Genomic DNA, 9,396 nt, shown 5'->3' on the forward strand with positions numbered 1-9,396 from the left:
ACCTTTTGTGTCTGGCTTCTTTCACATAGCATGTTTTCAAGGTTCATCTATGTTGTAGCATGTGTCAATTTTTATTCCTTTTTAAGGCTGAATATTCCATTGTGTGGCATATACCACATTTTCTTTATTTAGTTAATTGATAATGTATCAATCAAATGTCAGTTGGCATTTGGATTGTTTTCACTTTTAGGTTATTATGAATAATGCTGCTATAAACATTCTTGTCTAAGTTTTTGTGTGAACATGTCCTCCTAGGTGTATGTCAGGGAGTAGAGTTGCTAGGTCATGTAGTAACTATGATTAGCCATCTGAGCAACTGACATAGAGCTGCACATTTTACATTCCCATCAGTAATGTAAGAGGGCTTCAATTTCTCTGTATCCTTGCCAACATTTATTATTTTCTGTTTTGTTGTTGTTTATAGACATCCTAGTGAGTTTAGAGTGGTATCTCACTGTGGTTTTGATTTGCATTTCCCTTATGATGATGATGTTGAGCATCTTTTTGTGCTTATTTGCCATTTATATCTTTTCTTTGGAGAAATGTCTATTCAAGTCCTTTGCCTATTTTTGAATCAAGATGTTTGTTCTCGTTGAGTTGTAAGAGTTCTTTATATATTCTGGACACCAGACTCTTACCAGATGTATGATTTGCAAATATTTTCTCCCATTCTGTGGGTTGGCTTTTCTGTTTCTTTATGGTGTCCTTTGATGCACAAAAGTTTGTGTTAATTAGGTCCAATTTATCAGCTTTTTTTCTTTTTGGTGTTTTGTATGGTGTCATATCTAAGAATCTGTTATCAAATCCAAAGTAATGAATTTATCCATTTGTTTTCTTTTTTCACACATCTTAAAAGTTACCATTTTAACCACTTTAAAAGTACAATTCAGTGTTTTTTAGTATAGTCATAATATCGTTTAGCCATCTGTACTATCTAACTCCAAAATCTTTTTGTGTGCTTGCTGGCCATTTGAATATTCTCTTTGCAGAAATGTGTATTCAAATCCTTTGCCCATTTTTAAAATGGATTATCTTTTGTTGTTGGCTTGTAAGTGATCTTTATATATTCTGGATGTAGACTCTTATCAGATATACTGTTTATAAATACTTTCTCTCATTCTGTGGTTTTTCTTTTTACTTTCTTGATAGTGTCCTCTCATGCACAGATTTGGTAAAGTCCAGTTTATTTATTTTTTTCTTTTGTCAGTTTTGCTTTTGGTGGCATATTTGAGAAACCATTGACTAATCCAAGGTCATGAAGGTTTACAACTATTTTTCCCTTCTAAGTGTTATATAGTTGTATCTCTTACATTTAGGTCTTTAATCCATTTGGGTAAATTTTTTGTATATGGTGTGAGATAGAAGTCCTAATTTATCCTTTTTCATGTAGTTATCCAGTGCCCTGTACCATTTGTGGTTGTCTTTTTTTAAAAAAAACATCTTTATTGGAGTATAATTGCTTTACAATGGTGTGTTAGTTTCTGCTTTATAACAAAGTGAATCAGCTATACATATACATATATCCCCATATCTCCTCCCTCTTGCGTCTCCCTCCCTCCCACCCTCCTTATCCCACCCTCCCTATCCCACCCCTTTAGGTGGACACAGAGCACCGAGCTGATCTCCCTGTGCTATGTAGCTGCTTCCCACTAGCTATTTTACATTTGGTAGTATATATAAGTCCATGCCACTCTCTCACTTCGTCCCAACTTACCCTTACCCCTCCCTGTGTCCTCAAGTCCATTCTCTACGTCTGCGTCTTTATTCCTGTCCTGCCCCTAGGTTCTTAAGAACTTTTTTTTTTTTAGATTCCATATATATCTGTTAGCATACGGTATTTGTTTTTCTCTTTCTGACTTACTTCACTCTGTATGACAGACTAGGTCCATCCACCTCACTCAATTTCGTTTCTTTTTATAGCCGAGTAATATTCCATTGTATATATGTGCCACATCGTCTGTCGATGGAAACTTAGGTCACTGCCATGACCTGGCTATTGTAAATAGTGCTACAATGAATATTGGGGTGCATATGTCTTTTTGAATTATGGTTTTCTCTGGGTTTATGCCCAGTAGTGGGATTGCTGGCTCATATAGTAATTCTATTTTTTGTTTTTCAAGGAACCTCCATACTGTTCTCCATAGTGGCTGTATCAATTTACATTCCCACCAACAGTGCAGGAGGGTTCCCTTTTCTCCACACCCTCTCCAGCATTCGTTGTTTGTAGATTTTCTGATGATGCCCATTCTAACTAAGTGTGAGGAGGTGATACCTCATTGTAGTTTTGATTTGCATTTCTCTAATGATTAATGATATTGAGCAGCTTTTCATGTGCTTCTTGGCCATCTGTATGTCTTCTTCGGAGAAATGTGTATTTAGGTCTGCCCATTTTTGGATTGTGTTGTTTGTTTTTTTTGATATTGAGCTGTATGAGCTGCTTGAAAATTTTGGAGATTAATCCTTTGTCAGTTGATTCGTTAGTAAATATTTTCTCCCAGTCTGAGGATTGTCTTTTCGTCTTGTTTGTAGTTTCCTTTGCTTTGCAAAAGATTTCAAGTTTCATTAGGTCCCATTTGTTTATTTTTTATTTTATTTCCATTACTCTAGAAAGTGGATCAAACAAGATCTTGCTGTGATTATGTCAGAATGTTCTTCTTATGTTTTCCTCTAAGAGGTTTATAGTGTCTGGTCTTACACTTAGGTCTCTAATCCATTTTGAGTTTATTTTTGTATATGGTGTTAGGGAGTGTTCTAATTTCATTCTTTTACATATACCTGGCCAGTTTTCCCAGCACCACTTATTGAAGAGACTTTATTTTCTCCACTGTATATCCTTGCCTCCTTTGTCATAGATTAGTTGAACAGAGGTACGTGGGTTTCTCTCTGGGCTTTCTATCCTGTTCCATTGATCTATATTTCTGTTTTTGTGCCAGTACCACATTGTCTTGATTACTGTAGCTTTGTAGTATAGTCTGAAGTCAGGGAGTCTGATTCCTCCAGTTCCATTTTTTTCCCTCATTACTGCTTTGACTATTCGGGGTCTTTTGTGTTTCCATACAAATTGTGAACTTTTTTCTTCTAGTTCTATGAAAAATACCATTGGTAGTTTGATAGGGGTTGCATTCAATCTGTGGATTGCTTTGGGTAGTAGAGTCATTTTCACAATGTTGATTCTTCCGATCCAAGAAACGTGGTATATCTCTCCATCTATTTGTATCATCTTTAATTTCTTTCATCAGTGTCATATAGTTTTCTGCATACAGGTCTTTTGTCTCTTTAGGTAGGTTTATTCCTAGGTATTTTATTCTTTTTGTTGCATTGGTAAATGGGAGTGTTTCCTTAATTTCTCTTTCAGATTTTCCATCATTAGTGTATAGGAATGCAGGAGATTTCTGTGCATTAATTTTGTATCCTGCTACTTTACCAAATTCATTGATTACCTCTAGTAGATTTCTGGTAGCATCTTTAGGACTCTCTATGTATGGTATCATGTCATCTGCAAACAACCACAACTTTACTTCTCCTTTTCTGATTTGTATTCCTTTTATTTCTTTTTCTTCTGATTGCTGTGGCTAAAACTTCCAAAACTATTTTGAATTAGAGTGGTGAGAGTGGACAACCTTGTCTTGTTCCTGATCTTAGAGGAAATGGTTTCAATATCGCACCATTGAGAACGATGTTGGCTGTTGGTTTGTAATGTATGGCCTTTATTATGTTGAGGTAAGTTCCCTCTATGCCTACTTTCTGGAGGGTTTTTATCATAAATAGGTGTTGAATTTTGTTGAAAGTTTTTTCTGCATCTATTGAGATGATCGTATGGTTTTTCTGTCTCAATTTGTTAAAATGGTTTATCACATTGATTAATTTGCGTATATTGAAGAATCCTTGCATTCTTAGGATAAACCCCACTGAATCATGGTGTATGGTCCTTTAAATGTGCTGCTAGATTCTGTTTGCTAGTATTTTGTTGAGGAATTTTGCATCTGTGTTCATCAGTGATACTGGCCTGTAGTTTTCTTTCTTTGTGACATCTTTGTCTGGTTTTGGTATCAGGGTGATGGTGGCCTTGTCGAATGAGTTTGGGAGTGTTCCTCCCACTGCTATATTTTGGATGAATTTGAGAAGGATAGGTGTTAGCTCTTCTCTAAATGTTTGATAGAATTTGCCTGTGAAGCCATCTGGTCCTGGGCTTTTGTTTGTTGGAAGATTTTTAATCACAGTTTCAATTTCACTGCTTATGATTCGTCTGTTTATATTTTCTATCTCTTCCTGGTTCAGTCTCGGGAAGTTGTGCTTTTCTAAGAATTTGTCCATTTCTTCCCATGTTGTGGGAAGTTCCCCTCTATTCCTAGTTTGTTGAGTGTTGTTTTTGTTGTTTGTTTTATAATAAAACGATGTTGGATTCTGTCACATGCTTTTTCTGCATTGAGATGATTGTGGGGGTGGTTTCCCTCATTCTATTTTGTAGTGTATTGCATTGGTTGATTTTCACATGTTGATCTACCCTTGCATTACTGGGATAATTCCCACTTGGTCATGTTACACAAACCCTTTAATATGTTGCTGGATTCAATGAAATTTTTTTCTTTTTAAGGATTTTTGCATCTATATTCATAAGAAATATAGGTCTTGTGACGTCTCTGGCTGGCTTTGGTAATGGTGGCCTCATATAAATGAGTTGGGAAATGTTCCCTTTTCTTCTATTTTTTGGAAGAGTTTAAGAAGGATTAGTGTTGATAACTACTTTAAACATTTGTTAGAATGCTACGGTATTAGGGTATCACACACCAGTTATTTAAACAGAGAGTTTAATATAACGAATAGTTAACTATACTGTTAACTAGGCAACCAAAAGAGTGAAATGAGAACTCTGAGGCAGTGGGAAGTGATTCCCAAATTTCAGCATGCATCAGGGTCAGCTGGAGTGCTAAACAGATTCCTGCTCACACCATCTGAGCCACTGACTCAGTAGGTTGGGTGGTGCATGGGAATCTGCATTTCTAACCAGTTCCCAGGAGATGCTGATGTTGCTGATCCTGGCACCACAGTTTGAGAACTGCTGTTTCAAGTATCATGAGGGTAACAACTGTAGTTTCCCCAGGCTGAGGGAACAAAGAGTACAAGTTTGAATTATTAAAACATAGAATCTTAGGGAAGGGTCCCTGTGTGGTTTGATCTCAGATTTCTGAACAGGGATTGCCAAATGGTCAATGGTGGTGTTTCTAGGCCTGGAGGTAAGGTCTGTGGGGGTGGTGTATGGAGCTGGCACAGTGTACCTGGGGTTCAGCTTGTGTTGGGAAAACTGCAAACTGGGTTTAGCTGCTGCTATGGGAAGGAACCACCACTGTCAGGGTAAAGAAATTGTTGGAATGTGGGTGTGAGAAATGAGAACATAAGAAGGAGTAGTCAGTCACTCACTCTTCCTCTTCAGTTTGCAGTTTCCTTCTAGCATCCTTTATTGGCAGAGCTAACAGCCAGCTGGCAAAAGCAGAATGGGTATGCCAGCTAAAGGACAAGTTGGAACTGAGAGACAATAATTGAACCACTGGCACCATCAACATACCTGCTACACCTGTGTGAGCTCCCATGTGGCCACCAACCAACTCCATTTTTCTATTTAATGGCGTGTAACTATCTTATTTGCAATTGATGCACCCACCCTCTCCACAAAATCAGAGACACAAAGTCTTAGCAGTCAGTTATCTGTCACTGGACTATGTAGATTACTCCCCCCAAATCAATCATAGTACCATTTGAAAATTCTCTTACAAAAAGGTATAATTAACCTCCAATAAAACTTGTATAAAATAAGGAGGAAAGAAAAGAAAATGCTTACTCTCTATATATAAACACATACCAGCAAAAGGAAGGAGATGATATATTTAGCTGCTCTGTCCTCTTTTCTGTGACTGGTCACATGGCCTTAGCTAGTATTTATAACTTCTGCTTTTACCCATTCCATATTTCTTTGGCCTTCACTAGCACTTCATCTCGTTGGGGTTTTCTACCTGACCGGTGACCAAGATCTTCATCACGGAAGGATCTGTACCCTCAGCAGTCGTGCCATTTTTCTTGGTAGCTGTAATTTTGTACTAACCTTTCTACTAAGCATGGAGTACTATGAGACACCTCAGAGAATCCCCTGGGTTCCAGACATAGCTCTCCTTTCCCCATTGTCAGTACAACCCATTTGTCTCCTGCCTCAGTGACATGAGGAAGCCAAGTGGCAGTCTCATCTTCCAGTGCAATAGAGGGGAGAGGGGGAAGATGGCGGAAGGGTAAGACGCGGAGATCACCTTCCTCCCCACAGATACATCAGAAATACAACTACACGTGGAACAACTCCTACAGAACACGTACTGAACGCTGGCAGAAGACCTCAGACCTCCCCAAAGGCAAGAAACTCCCCATGTACCTGGGTAGGGCAAAAGAAAAAAGAATAAACAGATGAAAGAATAGGGACGGGACCTGCACCAGTGGGAGGGAGCCGTGAAGGAGGAAATGTTTCCACACACTAGGAAGCCCCTTCAAGCGTGTAGACTGCAGGTGGCGGAGAGGGGGGGAGCTTCAGAGCCGCGGAGGAGAGCGCAGCAACAGGGGTGCAGAGGGCAAAATGGAGAGATTTCCGCACAGAGGATCGGTGCCGACCAGCACTCACCAGCCCGAAAGGCTTCTCTGCTCATCCCCCGGGGCAGGCAGGACTGGGAGCTGAGGCTCAGGCGTAGGTCCGAGTGCAGGAGAGGAATGGCGGCATGAACAGAGCCTGAAGGGGTTAGTGCACCACGGCTAGCCGGGAGGGAGTCCGGGAAAAAGTCTGGACCTGCCGAAGAGGCAAGAGACTTTTACTTCCCTCTTTGTTTCCTGGTGTGCAAGGAGAGGGGATTAAGAGCGCTGCTTAAAGGAGCTCCAGAGACCCGTGCGAACCGCGGCTAACGGACCCCAGAGACGGGCATGAGACGCTAAGGCTGCTGTGCCACTTGCAGCACAAGTCACTCTCCACACCTCCCTTCCAGGGATCCTGTGCAGCCCACCACTGCTAGGGTCCCGGGATCCAGGAACAACTTCCCTGGGAGAACGCACGGCGCACCTCAGGCTGGTGCAACGTCATGCTGGCCTCTGCCACGGCAGGCTCGCCCCGCACTCTGTACCCCTCCCTCCCCCAAGCCTGAGTGAGCCAGAGCCCCCTAATCAGTGGCTCCTTTAACCCCGTCCTGTCTGAGCGAAGAACAGACGCCCTCTGGTGACCTACATGCAGAGGCAGGGCCAAATCCAAAGCTGAGTCCCAGGAGCTGTGCGAACAAAGAAAAGAAAGGGAAATCTCTCCCAGCAGCCTCAGGAGCAGCAGATTAAATCTCCACAATCAACTTGATGTACCCTGCATCTGTGGAATACCTGAATAGACAACAAATCATCCCAAATTGAGGAGGTGGACTTTGAGAGCAAGGTTTATGATTTTTTTCCCCTTTTCCTCTTTTTGTGAGTATGTGTATGCTTCTGTGTGAGATTTTGTCTGTATAGCTTTGCTTTCACCATTTGTCCTAGGGTTCTATCCGTCCATTGTTTTTGTTTTTATTACTTAAAATTTTTTTCTTAATAATTATTTTTCCATATTAATAACTTTATTTTACCTTACTTTATTTTATTCTCTTTCTTTCTTCCTTTCTAATTTCTCTCCCTTTTATTCTGAGTCGTGTGGATGAAAGGCTCTTGGTGCTGCAGGCAGGAGTTAGTGCTGTGCCTCTGAGGTGTGAGAGCCAACTTAAGGACACTGGTCCACAAGAGACCTCCCAGCTCCACGTAATATCAGATGGCAAAAATCTCCCAGAGCTCTCCATCTCAACACCAACACACCCAGCTTCACTCAACGACCAGCAAGCTATAGTGCTGGACACCCTACGCCAAACAACTAGGAAGACAGGAACAAAACCCCACCCATTAGCAGAGAGGCTGTCTAAAATCATAATAAGTCCACAGACACCCCAAAACACACCACCAGACGTGGACCTGCCCACCAGAAAGACAAGATCCAGCCTCATCCACCAGAACACAGGCACTAGTCCCCTCCAACAGGAAGCCTACACAACACACTGAACCAACTTTAGCCACTGGGGACAGACACCAAAAACAATTGGAACTACGAACCTGCAGCGTGCAAAAAGGAGACTCCAAACACAGTAAGATAAGCAAAATGAGAAGACAGAAAAACACACAGCAGATGAAGGAGCAAGATAAAGACGGACCAGACTTAAAAAATGAAGAGGAAATAGGCAGTCTACCTGAAAAAGAATTCCGAATAATGATAGTAAAGATGATCCAAAATCTTGGAAATAGAATAGAGAAAATGCAAGAAACATTTAACAAGGACCTAGAAGAACTAAAGAGGAAACAAGCAACGATGAACAACACAATAAATGAAATTTAAAATACTCTAGATGGGATCAATAGCAGAATAACTGAGGCAGAAGAATGGATAAGTGACCTGGAAGATAAAATAGTGGAAGTAACTACTGCAGAGCAGAATAAAGAAAAAAGAATGAAAAGAACTGAGGATAGTCTCAGAGACCTCTGGGACAACATTAAACGCACCAACATTCGAATTATAGGGGTTCCAGAAGAAGAAGAGAAAAAGAAAGGGACTGAGAAAATATTTGAAGAGATTATAGTTGAAAACTTCCCTAATATGGGAAAGGAAATAGTTAATGAAGTTCAGGAAGCACAGAGAGTCCCATACAGGATAAGTACAAGGAGAAATACGCCAAGACACATATTAAACAAACTATCAAAAATTAAATACAAAGAAAACATATTAAAAGCAGCAAGGGAAAAATAACAAACAACAGACAAGGGAATCCCCATCAGGTTAACAGCTGATCTTTCAGCAGAAACTCTGCAAGCCAGAAGGGACTGGCAGGACATATTTAAAGTGATGAAGGAGAAAAACCTACAACCAAGATTACTCTACCCAGCAAGGATATCATTCAGATTTGATGGAGAAATTAAAACCTTTACAGACAAGCAAAAGCTGAGAGAGTCCAGCACCACCAAACCAGCTTTACAACAAATGCTAAAGGAACTTCTCTAGGCAAGAAACACAAGAGAAGGAAAAGACCTACAATAACAAACCCAAAACAATTAAGAAAATGGGAATAGGAACATACATATCGATAATTACCTTAAAAGTAAATGGATTAAATGCTCCCACCAAAAGACAGAGTGGCTGAATGGATACAAAAACAAGACCCATATATATGCTGTCTACAAGAGACCCACTTCAGAACTAGAGACAGATACAGACTGAAAGTGAGGGGATGGAAAAAATATTCCATGCAAATGGAAACCAAAAGAAACCTGGCGTTGCAATTCTCAGGTCAGACAAAATAGACTTTAAAATAAAGA

Source organism: Orcinus orca, chromosome 6, assembly GCF_937001465.1.
Source record: "Orcinus orca chromosome 6, mOrcOrc1.1, whole genome shotgun sequence".
Taxonomy (NCBI): domain Eukaryota; kingdom Metazoa; phylum Chordata; class Mammalia; order Artiodactyla; family Delphinidae; genus Orcinus; species Orcinus orca.